Source organism: Spea bombifrons, chromosome 6 (genome assembly GCF_027358695.1).
Source record: "Spea bombifrons isolate aSpeBom1 chromosome 6, aSpeBom1.2.pri, whole genome shotgun sequence".
NCBI classification, from domain to species: Eukaryota; Metazoa; Chordata; class Amphibia; order Anura; family Pelobatidae; genus Spea; species Spea bombifrons.
This window is the reverse complement of record NC_071092.1, coordinates 27087726-27101329: the sequence shown is the minus strand read 5'-3', so window position 1 is coordinate 27101329 and position 13604 is coordinate 27087726.

The following is a 13604-nucleotide window of genomic DNA, read 5'->3' as shown; positions in this document are numbered from 1 at the left end:
GAGCTATAAATTCATATCTGAAGTACAATTTGTTTTTAAAAAATACAGACAAAATTACTACCACAAACTTTAGCAAAGGCTGGTGGTAGAATCTAATGCATGGAAAGGGTTAAAATACTAGCATTTGAAATACCTTAGGGTGTCTAGTTTTGAAAAATATATGGTTTGATGGAGTAAATTGAATTAGCCGGCTTCAAAGATGGACCTATTAGGACATGGGGCAGTAGGCCCAGATGTAAAAGTTCCAAGTTAAAAAATGCGCACTTCCTAAATGTGGCATTTTGGTCTTGGTGACTCTTTCAATGGATCCAGGAGACGTGTCGGTGCTTGGAATGTAGGCTTCCAGTCGGCAATCAAACAACTTGGTAGACCTTTAAAATATTTCAGTTTCAAACTTCAAATTGTTGGTATCCATAACAGGATTTACAAAACCATGCTCATGCAGGAATGCTTACTATGTCATGTCTTACTATGATGTCAGTTGTTTACAGCTTTAGCGGTTGTATGCAGACTACATTTTCTGGCACTTCTATATCAACCCTGTGTTGGCTATTTAGAAGAGCTGTACCTCTACATTATTATTAGTATTATCTAAGAAATCCCAGAACGTGGGAATCCTTCCATAGGATATCGATTTCAGATTTCCATCATAACAAACCAACAAGCAAAATGTCAAATGACGGTAAGAGTACTATACATTAGTATTTTACTTCTTAGTACAATTCAACAGATAATCTTTGCATGTTTGTTTTTCCTGCGATTACAATTTTGGGGAGTCTATTGCCTATACCTATATTCATTGTCAAAACATTTTTAATAATTTATACATCGCTTCCGGCAGAAATAATTGACCGAAGACATGATGTTGAAGAGGGGGAACAAGAGTCTGAGGTCATTGACTTGACTGGGGGAGACCAGGGAGAAGAACTGCAACTGTCATTTGGAAGCGGTCCGATAACCTCCCCATCACATGGCACTCCGCCAGTTTCAAGACCCAGGGGCAGAGAGAGGATGAGAACAATGCCTAATACTCAAGACTCAAGGCAGAGAGCGAGAAGCCGTTCCCCAGTAAGGTCCATCGCAAACCCTCTTGTGGACGCGCACGATTATGTGAGGCATCCAGGGGCAAATAGGAACAACATCCGTCTGAGATTACCTGGCAGGATTGTTCAGAGACGGGTAACTGGAGAACAAGACATTCTTGGAGACTGCAGTATTTGCTTTATGGACTATGAACGTGGGCAGCCCATAATCGCTCTGCCATGTCAACATCAGTTCCATAGTCGCTGTATAATACGCTGGCTACAAGAGAACCCCAGCTGCCCTTTATGCCGCCACCGGATCATGCAAAACCCAAGAGGAGAGAGAATAGCTCTTATGGTTACAGAGACTACGACCATACGTCGGAGAGGCAGACCTGACATCGTCAGAATAAGAAGATATGAAGTTGAGGAATAAATCTGCTTTGGACTCATGGCCATTTCCAGCCGCTCTACTATGTGGCACTTACCATAAAAATAAAACATTTGTATTATTTACCAGAATTTCGTTTTTATTTATAACACTGTCAATCCTATTAATAGAATGATGTTATACAACACAATGGGTAAAATGAGTTCTCAGTTAATTATTTATTGTATAACTTTTTGGTGGAAACTCCTAATTTATAATGCTACAAAACGGGAGTCATATACCATACCTCCTATGTGTCGCATTTTTGGATGGGACAGTCCCTGTCCTGTGTCCTAGCAGAATCAACACTCCTGCTGTTACAAGCAATGGTGATCATGAGCTGGTTGTTGCCAAAGAGGGGCCCTGCAAAACTTAGGCCGCGCACCCTATTAGGGGCAGCCCCGGCTGTAGAGATAAAGCCACTTTGGAATATTGCACCAGAACCTCATTTTAAGATGAAGCCTTTCTCCGTGTTTTGGGTCACTAAATCAATGTGTTCGTGGATTCGGATAGCTGTGTAACACCTCCAAGGAAAGCAGCTTGTGGACACAAACTCCGCGGCTGACGGGTAGGAAGTTTACTGTTGAAATACGGTTATGGTGCGCCAATTACAATAGAGTGTGCGGGGTATTTAGAGCACAAGGCAGAACCCACGTGACTACTTGGCCGGTGAGCGAGCGCGGGCACGCCGTACTCTGAGGACGGGCACGGCATTTTTGCACGCGCCTCGGGACCAGCTGAGACGGGATCGCGTAGGGGAGCTGGTGATGGCGGAGGTTTCTGTCAGTGAGTGAGGTGCTTGCTCTCCTCTTCTTTATCTGTCGCTTGTTTAACCCCTCACCTCCTGCCCTCTCCTCAGACCCACTGGAGAATGGGGAACGAGGCCAGTCTTTACGCGAGGGAGGGAGGAGCGGGAGTCGGGCAGCATCAGCCGCCTCCTTGCCCCGGGTCCGGGGGTTCAGCACCAACCCGTGGACAGCTCCCATTGCTAAGCACGGCTGGAGCATCACCGACCGGGGCTCGACATGGCGGTGTCAGGTATGGAGACAAGGGATTGGGGGTGAAGAAAAAAAGCTGTAGGGACACAGAGCAAGGGGTATGGGCTTGCGGATCAGCTGGGAATGTGTAGCAAGGAGCATTAACATGGGCATGAATGGAACAGAGCAATGCTCCGCCTAGCGAAGCCCTGGGATTACGTGGAGTTTGTAATTCATGGTAGCATTGATTAGAAGACTACACCTTAAGGGTTTAAGGGCAATTACGTGTCTTCCACACGTAGCCTCGTGATGCAGTCCAGGAGCTGTCATGGGGGGTTCAGAATGGGATACCTCCTCCTTCTCCCGTTTGTAGAGTACACCGCAGGGACATTGGATTTTATATTTTTAGTACATAAGAACATAAAAACACATCACTACTAGAGCCATTTGTTTTTTTTTAGTGAAGGAGTTCAACCAGTGGATTCTGGGAAATTGACCTATAATGTAACCTATTTTACCCACTCTGCATATTTCATTCTATTGATCTCAGGGCGGTTCTCTGAAGCATGGATTTAGTTCTGGGCTATCATTCTAAGGCAGGGGTGTCCGAGGTTTTTGTGCATTGGGCCACTTCATCAGAAATGTATATGTGCGTGGGCTGCACTCATTTGTCACTGTGAGAAAATATGGCCTTTAATAAAATATGCAGCTTAAAATAAAGTAAATGACACAAAACCTTTACTTTTCCTCTCAATGATTTCTGGGCCTAGAAAGTTTTGTCCTCTCAAGTGACTACAAATTCAGGATTCTGGATAAGTACAAATGAAATAGTTCTATTTATTCTAGGGATGCACCGAAATGAAAATTCTAGACCGAAACCGTAAATTCAGGGTTCAAATTGAAAATGACCCCTCACCTTTAATAATAATTTAAAACACCCACACTTTTAATTAAAGTAAGGTACACACCAAAATTGTTACTCGATTATAAGACAACCCTGATTATAAGATGACCCCCCAAAATCTGAATATTTATTCAGGAAAAAAGCCTGAAGATAAGACGACCCTATAGGAAAAAAGTTTTGCTAGTAAATGTTAATTCATTTTAACTATGTAAACGATTTTTTTTTTAATAAAAGCTATGATTGAGAAAAATATTTTTATTTTATTTAACAACCTGCCCCAGTTATGCATATCTGCCCCCAGACTTGTCACTGTGCCCTAGAAATGCCTTATACCCCCATATGCCACTGTGCCCCATGATATGCCTTTTAACCCTCTAAATGCCACTGTGCCCCATGATATGCCTTTTGACCCCCTATGTGCCACTCTGCCTCCAGAAATGCCTTATACCCCTATATGCCACTCTGGCATTTAGTTGGTATCAAATATAACTATATATAAAATTTTGGGCTCCAGTGTTCTCAAAAGATTAGATATAGAAAAGGCTAGATTTTGCAGTGTCACTTAAGTGCGAAAAAAAACAACTACAAATATTTAGACGGAAGGCAAAGAAAGTGAGATATATGAGAGCCCCAATGAATATTTCTGCTCTATTATCAGAGAGCAAAGTTAAATTCTACCTGTCTTGTGACGATAGAAACATAGAAAAATAGAATTTGACAGCAGATAAGAACCATTTGGCCCATCTGGCCTGCCCATTTTTCCTGATGGGTCTTTGTTCAGGTCTTTGGTCAGGTCCTACATTGAGGAAAGATTATGTCTATCCCAGGCTTGTTTAAACTCCCCTACTGTATTAGTTTCCACCACTGCCGCTAGGAAACTGTTTCATTTATCTACTACCCTCTAGGTAAAGTAGAACTTCCTTACATTAGATCTAAGTCTCTGGCCTTCAAGTTTTAGACCACAACTTTTTGTTCTTATATTGCTCCTCCTTTCCAATAAGCTTGCCTCCTGTACTTTGTTAAATCCCTTTAGGTATTTGAATGTTTCTATTGCATCCCTCTCTTCTTTTCTCCAAGCTATACATATTAAGATCATTTAACCTTTCCTGGTAAATTCTTTCCTGCAAACCATTTACCATTTTTCCTCTGAACTCTCTCCAATGTGTCGATATCCTTCTGGACATGGAGTCTCCAGAACTGTAAAGAATATTCTAGATAACAAGATAACGAAATAGGTAAGGTATTGACATGTATGAAATCTGGACCACTGAGGCAGTGGTGTATTGTAGCCTAGACCTAGGGCTGCAGTTTGCAAGCAAGAACCAGACTCCCCTGTGCACTTACATCTGGTTCATTTACAACAAATCTACTATTTAAATTATAGAGGATTACATCACAAAATATGAAGACAAACTTTTAACATGCCATTTTGTGATTTTTAAAATCAGATGCTGATAAAAACAAATCACATACAGTAGGAGAGCTCCAAAACACATGCTCTATGTGTTAACATTCTTAATCCTCAAAGTAAATAATTCAATTTAGAAGGAAAAACTGTGTTAATTATCTGTGTTCACTGAGTACTGCTTTACTAAGACATGATTAGATATTTGGTTAGTAGTTTTTAAACGGTTTATTAGTAAATATATTAAACTTCTTTTACAGAACACATTATGATTGAGGAATTGTCGATTTCGTGGGTCCGGGATATCCAATACCTTAACCCACCAAATAACACACGGTCACAAACTGTTTTGGATAAAACATTGGCCACATATTTTAATATGTATGGGAAACAAACACAATCAATTATTAACACAATAAAGTCATTGTCAGAATTAATTCTTAATACTGTTTGATGTTCTCTAGTGCTTATGGCTGCCTCTTTCTCAGTACAGAAATGTCATTTATAAGTAGAATGTACCTATAATCAATATGCATATCTTCCCAGTGCAGTAGGTACCCCTGTTGTCCCAGGTGGCATTGTCCTGGGAAGTTCCCTGGTAATCACAACATCACAACTATTGTCATGCCCGAGACTGGTCGTCTGGCAAATGCATGGTGAGCCTTTAGCCGAAAAGGGACAAATACTTAAAGATACTGCGAGAGCACAAAAAAACATAATGTAAGGCCACACTGTCACGTTCTACCCAGGCTGCAGAGCTGCATATCTCTGTCTTGCTTCGGTTTCTCTTTTTTGCTTCAATCCATTCCTGGATTTCCATATGCTCTGTTCTGATCTTCCATCCCTTGATTCCAGTCTTGCTCTTTGCTTCAGCTCTGTTTCCTTTTTAAGGTGTGCCCCAGCCATGTGTTCTGTTTGTCTCAGTCAGCAGTGTAAAGGTATGTCCTTCTTGGTTTATTAGTACTTCCATAATCAGAGTTTAGCGACCCACCGTCATTGGAGTACTTTGGCATAGTGGTGGGCTAAGCATACTATGGCCATAAGATTTGATGGAATCTCCAATAGTTATCATATTGTCCTAGGCTAGTTCCTGTAGTCCTGTATCCCTGGTAGAGGGGGGTCCTGTCTTGAATCCCCAGTAGAGGGGTGTCCTGTCTTGAATCCCCAGTAGAGGGGTGTCCTGTCCTGTATCCACGGTAGAGGGGTGTCCTGTCCTGTATCCACGGTAGAGGGGTGTCTTGTCTTGAATCCCCGGTAGAGGGGGTGTCCTGTCATGAATCCCCGGTAGAGGGGTGTCCTGTCCTGTATCCACGGTAGAGGGGGTGTCCTGTCTTGAATCCCCGGTAGAGGGGTGTCCTGGCCTGTTCATGTCGGATCTTGAGTATTCCTTGTCTTGTTCCCTGTTGTCTCCCTGTTGTTTCTTGCTTGGTCTCCCTGTCCCTTGCTTATGTTTCTGCTATATACTCTGCTTAGCTTCCGTACTCCCAGCCTGCAGCATCCTGTACATGATTCCAGTGCTATGTCTCATGCCTGCTCCAGGGTGCCTGCAGGATATCTCCAAGTTCTGCTCTGTTCTGTCATCATCCGCTGCTATGTCAGGGCGCTGGTATGTGGCTGCACAACCCTAGATTCCCACCGGGATAGTGCTGCACCAGGCCCTGTCCAACTCTGCTACTGCACTGTAACTCCTGAACACAATCTTTGGGCGCTCTGGGTCTTTACAGTCGTCTGTATGGACCCGTTCGTGACACACGCATATCCAGCTGGTGGCTGCACATAAGGTCATTTGACTCCTTTGACATAAGCCATCCTTAATCCAGACTTGCCTCCAGTCATTATGCAAGGCTGTGTTCAAAAAATACATGTCAAACAATTATGAATACAGTCAGTACTATACTTCTTGATGTCATATGATAATAAATCTATTTTATCTCATGTATAAAAAAAATATGGCTGGATTTACATCCTTTAGCAAGTAAAAAAAATAGAAGGCTGTGTTGACAGGCAGCATTATCACCATTAAGCGTGGGAGTAGATGGGTCTACAGTAAAGCACTTGTCTTCAGAGATGCCTACCAAAAAATCTTAGTATCTCCCTTACTAAGTATCTAATTATTTTCTTTCTCTTTGAAACAGAGTCAGCCTTTACTTCGGACCAGAGGTGGCAATTTGAAAAGGCATGTTCCGGATAGATTGATGGAAAAAGAATACCGTAATATGCATTTAACCCCTTCGCGACCTTTGCCGGTTCAGGACCGTCATGACAAGAAGGTCACTAAATGACCTTTGACGGTCCTGAACCGTCAAAAAGTTAAATAAGCTTAGAAAGTGATCAAGGATCACTTTCTTCGCTTAAACGGCCTTGCTGCAATGCCTCGATGTCGAGGCATTCAGCAAGGCCGAGATCGGCATCGGGGGCCATGTCTGGCCCCTCCCCGGGGCGTCAACAGCCGCCATACATTGTATGGCGGCGGATGCCCGTTTTAAAAGCGTTTAGGAGGCGATCAACGATCGCCTCCTAAACTTAAATGGTGTCGCTGGAATGCCTCGATCAGGAGGCATCCAGCGACACCAAACACTTACCTTTAGGTGGGCTGTGACCGCTCCGGAGAGCGGTCACAGCCGCAGCTGCCGGTGATCTTCGCCATCAAGTAAGATGGCCGCCGCTCTGTAAAAAAAAGAAACAAGAAAAAGTTTGCTAGAGGGTCTCCAGACCCTCTAGAGAACTGGCTCCACTTGCTGGTTGAATACAGGTACTGCAAAAAAAATAAAATAAAAAAATAAAAAAAAATGGAAAAAAAAAAAAAATGTGCTAACATTTAAAAATAATTATGCAGTGATGTCACTAGATGAACCATCCAGTACCAGCAAAATGTGTAAAAAAAATATAAAAAAAGTATTAAAAAAATAAAAAAAAAAAAGTTTATTATTTTGAGCAAGTGCTAAAATTTCTCAAAAATCTCAAAGAGTTAAAATAAAATCACTTCAAATACCCAAGGGGTGTCTAATATATAAAAAAAATGGCTGATGGGGTAAATTGGAGTGGCCTAGCTCACAGATAGGGCATAGGTACAGACTGACCAAAATGGAGAAAAAAAGCGCACTTCCCAAATGTGGCATTTTAAATCTGAAACAACCCGACAAACCCATGCATGTCGGGTATCACTGCACTCAGGAGATGTTCCTGAACACATATTGGGGGGTTGTTTGACAGTGACATATACCAGAACCTGTATATCTATAACTAAAGTACAATTTGTGTGAAAAAAATTACTATTACAAAGTTTGACAAAGTGTAGTTCTATAATTGGTGCATGGAAAGGGTTAAAATAACAGCATTCGGAATACCCTGGGGTGTCTAGTTTTCCAAAATATATGGTTTGAATGGGTTAAATTGAGTTAACCGGCTTCAAAGATATTCCAAAGAGGAGATGGAGGCAGAATGACCAAATGACCACCTGAATTACGCATGCCCCAAAAGTAGCCTTTTACCAGCCAAACAATCTGACAAACCCATGCATGTGGGGTATCGCTGTACTCAGGAGATGTTCCTGAACACACATTGGGGTGTTGTTTGATAGTGACATATACCAGAACCTGTATATCTATAACTAAAGTACAATTTGTGTGGAAAAAAAAATAAAAAAAATTACTATTACAAAGTTTGACAAAGTGTAGTTGTATAATTGGTGCATGGAAAGGGTTAAAATAACAGCATTTGGAATACCCTGGGGTGTCTAGTTTTCAAAAATATATGGTTTGAATGGGTTAAATTGAGTTAACCGGCTTCAAAGATGTTCCAAAGAGGAGATGTAGGCAGACTGACCAGATTTGTTAAAAAAGATTTGGAAATCATAAAACGCTGCTTGTACTTATTGCCCTATAACGTACAAAAAACAGCAAAAAAACATAAAAACATTGGGTATCTCTAAACTCAGGACAAGTAGTAGAATCTATTTAGCTAGTTTTTTTACTTGCTTTTTTAGGTGAGTAAAAGATTTTTCAAATAAAAGTCATAAAATGTCTTTTTTTTCAATTTTTCACCATGTTTTTTTTATTTTTTTATAGTAAATAAGATGATACGATCAAAATAATGGTATCTGAAGAAAGCCCATCTTGTCCTGAAAAAAACAATTTATAACTTATGTGGGTACACTAAATGGGTGAGGAGAAAATTACACCTGAACACAAGCACCACAAAAGTGTCAAAACAGCCTCGGTCCCACAGGGTAGAAAACGAAAAATGAGCCCGGTCCTTAAGGGGTTAAATGTCCTATTCCCTTAGTTGGGGAAAAATATATTTTACTGGTGGAAAAAAGGTGTATTTATTTGTCTTTCTTCTTTGGCTGGCAACTCATATGAGGCAATTATTTCTCTCTAAGGCCTCTAATGAGAAAGTTAATTGGATATGACATCCACTCCAACTCAATCTGCACTGCTGTACAGTGGACTTAAAAAACGACAATGCACTTTAACTACTTGGTGTCTGTTAGGAAGGCTGCTAGCATATTATATAGAACACAATCTCCTTTTATAATGTCAGTGAATACTGTGCCTTTCTCGCTGGTGCATCACACATTAAATTCCTTTGTGAATATAGGAGATTTAGTCAAGAATACACTTACTTCCTAATAAGAAATGGTGTTGATAAGGAACGTTGTTAGAACCATTTAGTGGTACCCCTTTTACTACAATAAAATGTTTATTAAAAGGTTAATGTCTGTAGCATCTCAAAGTCTGATGATTTAGAATGTTCTGCAACAGCAATAACTCCTTTGCATATGAAAACTTAAGTAACCAAACGTTAACTCAGAGTTAAAGTAAAACCTTTATATATAGGAAGGTAGGACATGTATCATTCCAGAGTTCATGATGGTGTAATAGCTTAGAAATTATTTGAACATATTTACAAGATTTGTTTGTATGATGAGATATAGTCCTTGTTTGGTGTTATATTATAATATACTTCTTAGAGATGCTGTCATTTTAATATTTATAACAGTAAATTTCAGTGCAAAGTTAAATGGTGAAATGGGAACAGACTTTACTGTATTACACAATGGGTTATTAGAGCAGTTATAGAAATTTCTAGTACTGCCGAATCACCTACAGAATGATTTATTGCATTTAATTGCTAAAGCCATTAAAAAGAACCTGCAGGTATATAGGGAGGAAAAACAGATGAGGACTGGTGTTTTAGCATTAACCTAAAAAATTATGGACTTAACAATTTAAATACTAATTGTATAAACTTACTTGAACATAGCATTTTCAGTGGCATGATAACCATAGAAACAGTCTGTCAGCAGATGTATAATCTTCCTCTGCTTCCAGACGGGCCGTTGCCTCACCGGGCATGTCACAGAAGCCTCCATGCCATGGGCTAAGCTTCGGCTAGTGATTTGTTATCCTCAGTCCAGCCTTACCCAGTACCCTACAAAAAAACAAAAAACTTTACGTTTGTATTTGGTACAGGGCTAATGGTTGCCAGTCAATGTAAACACGATGAGCCTTCCATATTGCAGTTTTTCAGGCCTGAATAAGATACATAAATAGCCAATAAGATTGCACTCAGTCAAATTTTCTTGTTATCCTTTGATAGTACAATTCTTTACCTCTACCATCATGTCGGTGTCGTCATTGGCCATTTTAAATCATGAAATGAAAACATATTGATCAAATATTAAAAAACAAGATACCATGTAAGAAAGTTTTAACAGTCTGATTTCTTAAAACAATCTAGATTGTTAATGTATTCTTATTCACAATAGATACCACAAGTTCTACTGTATACTAAGCAGCAATGTATTCCATGTTTCCCACATCATCTGCACATATCGTGGGACCTTAATAAAATATTTAATTATTTTCATCTGTATTGCCTACCTTGGCTTCTTGATGAATGAGACTTTATGTCTAGAGAGTGTACCTGCCATTGGACATGCCATTGGATTATAGAATTATTACTCTGTCAAAAAAGGCTCCCAGAAATCAAATGATATATTTCTAATAATGATGCTTTTCCATACCTGCCTCTTCCATTGAAAAATATCTGGTCCCTTTGTAGGGTTTCTGTATTAAAGGAAGCTAAGTATTCCGCACACATTCCGATTGATTTTTGCTGGACAGAAGTCCCCAGGGTTCCATTATTGCTTTTTCATTAACACTTTTATATTATGGAACTTAATAGTCACTTTGATCATAGCCTTTGGGACTCCCTCTGGGGAAAAGGGAAAAAAAGCACATCAATATGAAATAAAATAGACAACTTAAACAGTAGGATATTGAGAGATACAGTGTGATTTTTTAATGTATCAGTTCACATCTTTTGGCCTCATAACATTTGGAAACATGGATTGTAAATGCTCTCCTAGCATCCTTAGCAATTAAATAAATGGTTTAGAACCATTGTGACTTCTGTCCCAAGGTACATATGATTGTGAAAGAGAGACCACTCCCCCTGGTTTAAACTAATCTGGTTTAAAATATTTATCCCATTTTTGTGGTATCCTTGTATAGCCCACTGTACTATTATTATTATTATACTCAGGGGCGTAACTAGAAACCTCAGGGCCCCGGTGCGAGAATCTGTTAAGGGCCCCCCACCCCCAACCCATCTATCCCTTTCTCACCATCTACCCTCTCCCTCCCTACCCCCTTCTCACGATCTACCCTCTTCCTCCCTACCCCCCTTCTCACGATCTACCCTCTCCCTCCCTACCCCCCTTCTCACGATCTACCCTCTCCCTCCCTACCCCCCTTCTCAGGATCTACCCACTCTCTCCCAACCCCCCCTTCTCACGATCTACCCACTCCCTCCCTACCCCCTCTTCTCATGATCTACCCACTCACTCCCTACCCCCCCTCTCACGATCTACCCACTCCCTCCCTACCCCCCTTCTCACGATCTACCCACTCCCTCCCTACCCCCCCATTCTCACGATCTACCCACTCCCTCCCTACCCCCCCATTTTCACGATCTACCCACTCCCTCCCTACCCCCCTTCTCACGATCTACCCACTCCCTCCCTACCCCCCTTCTCACAATCTACCCACTCCCTCCCTACCCCTCCTTTGTAGGTCACTTACCGTCAACTCCTGTGTTGGGAGCGTAAGGCGTTTGTCTCGGGTGCCGGTGCTTCACTGCTGAGCGCCGGCATATGACGTCATATGCCGGCGCTCAGTGTGAAGCGCCGGCACCCGAGACAAACGCCTTACGCTCCCAACACTGCACTCTGGGCAGTGCTGAGGCGGCGGCTGCGGCGGAAGTGGTGATGGCGGCAGCGGTGACGGCGGCAGCGGCGACGGCGGCGGCGGGGAGCGGAGGCATCCTGGATTTCTGTCAGTCAAGGGGGCCCAAGAGTTGCCGAGCGGTCGTTTTCAGCAACCGCTCGGCACCCCTTGGGCCCCCCTGACCGGCAGAACTCCAGGGCCTGGTCGGAGTCGCGACCCCTGCGACCCCGGTATTTCCGCCACTGATTATACTTTATTTATAAAGCACCGACAGATTCTGCAGCGCTGTACAAAGATGAAAATGTTACAGATAAAGACAAGTACAATACAGCAATTGACATACAGATACAAGAGGAATGAAGGGCTCTGTTCCCACAGGAACTTACAATCTAGGTGGTGTTGCTGAAATGCCTTGATAGCGAAAACCAAACAAGGACGCACTTTGATTACTCCAGTGGGCAACCACAAGTGCCATAGCGAGAGATGTTCGCTTTCACAAGATGAAAGCACCCATTAAAAAATAAGTTCCCAAATGAATCTCTCCAGACCTTCCTGAGAATCCTGAGCTCCCCAGCAGGTTGGATACGGGTATTGCATTCAACCATGGAAGCCAATGGAGTGCAGCTAACTAATCACAATGCGATTCGTACAGAAGAAAAAAATAAATACAAATGCACTAGCATGTATCAATAATTTACTAGTGATGTAACAGGATGGACAATCCAGTACCAACATAATGTAAAAAACTTAAACTTAAATATATATTACAAAAAAGCTTACTTTTATAAGCTAGTCCTAAACTTAGCACTGTATCTTACCTGAAAAAGTGCAAATATTAGCATTTAAAACACCCATGGGGTGTATATTTGTTTTTAAAATGTATGGTTTGATGGTGTAAATTGAATTGGACAGGTTCAAAGATGGCAAGCATGACATTTTAGCCCCAAAAACCCAGCAAACCTATGCATAGGTGGTATCACTGTACTCGGGAGATGTTGCTCAACAAATGTTGGTGTATTGTTTGGAAGTGACATATACCAGGGGATCTAACTTCATATCTGAATAAAACTTGTGTGAAAAAAAGCTACTACCACACACTTTGACAGAGGCTGGTGGTAGAATTAGTGTATGGAAAGTGTTAAAATATCACCATTCAAAATACCCTGGGGTGTCTTGTTTTCAAAAAATATATTGGTGTGTTGTTTGGAAGTGGCAGATACCAGGAGCTGCAAATTCATAAGTTGAAGTATAATGTGTGTGGGGAAAAAAACACACAAAAATACCACCACAAACTTTGACAAAGGCTGGGGGTAGAATTAGTGCACGGAAAGTGTTCCATAGCGCATTTGAAATACCCTGGGGTGTCTAGTTTTCAAAAATATTTGGTTTAACAGGGTGAATTAAGTTGGCTGGGTTCAAAGATGTCCCAAATAGGCCATGGGGGCAGAATTAAAAGGTTTAAAAAATGTTTGGTAAATTGTAAATAATGCAGGTGTACTTCATTGGTTGCAGGCGACCAATAGAGTTGCTCGTATGGACATTTAAAATCCTGGCGACAAAACTGCTGTGTAGTCCGTACCATGTTAACCCCTTCTACAAAAAACGGCAAAAAAGAAAGAAAAAAAACGAACACG